Source organism: Harpegnathos saltator, unplaced genomic scaffold, assembly GCF_003227715.2.
Source record: "Harpegnathos saltator strain DR-91 unplaced genomic scaffold, Hsal_v8.6 scaffold130, whole genome shotgun sequence".
NCBI lineage: Eukaryota > Metazoa > Arthropoda > Insecta > Hymenoptera > Formicidae > Harpegnathos > Harpegnathos saltator.
Genome location: NW_020229907.1, coordinates 290,968 through 292,224, shown reverse-complemented (window position 1 = coordinate 292,224; position 1,257 = coordinate 290,968). Strand labels below are relative to the sequence as shown.

The 1,257-nt window shown below is 48.0% G+C and overlaps 1 non-coding gene across 1 annotated transcript; it reads left to right on the top strand.

The window, feature by feature from the left end:
• The first annotated feature begins 979 nt into the window (after nt 1-979).
• On the top strand, nt 980-1,052 carry TRNAV-GAC (transfer RNA valine (anticodon GAC)). The gene has a single exon. It is a non-coding gene; the product is annotated as a tRNA-Val (tRNA).
• Nucleotides 1,053-1,257: the final 205 nt, after the last annotated feature.

Below are 1,257 nucleotides of genomic sequence, written 5' to 3'. Positions count from 1 at the left end.
TTATATGACGTTGTAGTCAAAGCGTATCTGCATCCCAGGACACTAGTAGCATGACGTGACTCAGGAATGCTATAAAAATATATAATAAATGTTATGTACATTTAAAAATTCAACCGTGAAAGTGCGCATAAAGTACCAAATTCACATTGATACTAATAGTATGAGGGTAGGTATGGCCAGTCAAAACATTCTCCCTCCACTCGACCCTCCGGCGCCACTAGACCACGCCCATCGGCGCTAGAGGGTCGAATGGAGGGGAAACGTTTTGAGTGGCCATACCTATCCCCAAGGCTGAAAATGGCGGAAAATTGAATCACCGGAATAAAAATTAGCTGAACATTAAATTTTTATTATTCATATTAGGCGTTGTTGTGATTCTAGCTCTTGGTCAGTTGGTTAATTTGCATATTATTTTTGGAAAAGTCTCTTAAGGCACTCTGCGAGGCTTGAACCCGGGACCTACACCTCAGGCTCTTGGAGTCAAATGTCTTACCACTGCTCTACTGCTACTCCGTGGTAGAAACTGGTTTCACGGCGTACACGTAGAAACGGAGGTAGAACGGAGGTGTGTGTGTGTGTGTGTGTGTGGTTAGTGCGAAGTCTCTGGAAAAATCCTGTAGGCCTGGCCGGATTCGAACCTGGGTCCGCTGGCTTTCGGGTCAAGCGTCTTATGCACTACGCTGCTGCTATACCCTGATGGAAACTAGCTATATTGTGTACATACGAAGAGTATTGACGTCACGCGTAAAAAATTTGGTAAATTCTAGAACCTACGGGACTCGGGCCCCCACCATGAGACTCCGGCACTCGACTCTCATGAGCGTGTGCGAGCATGTTCGAGAAGGTAGGGATCGTTTCGAAGACAAAAACTACCCAGCGATTGTTAGTCGCCGTGCGCTCGAGATAGCACTAGAGATGTCACTTCCGAACGACATCTCTCAACGTTATCTAGGGAGAGGAGAGTGTCGTGAGCGTGGAGCGTCAGATAGCTCAGTGGTCTAGAGCAGTCGCCCGACAAGCGAAAGATCCGGGTTCGATTCCCGGTCTAGCGACTACCGCGCTCTCGATATTTTTCTCTCTTCGGAAAAAAAATAAGATGCAGGTCTCGAACGCACGGCGTCCCGTCGCCACCCCTAATACGCCCTCCTTCTTTCATGGTGAATCACCCCCTTCGGCGCGTTGCAAAAACGTATCCAAGCGCCAGAGGGTAGCCAAAATATGGTGTCGACCCTGGGGCTTATTTCTATTATTTGCACC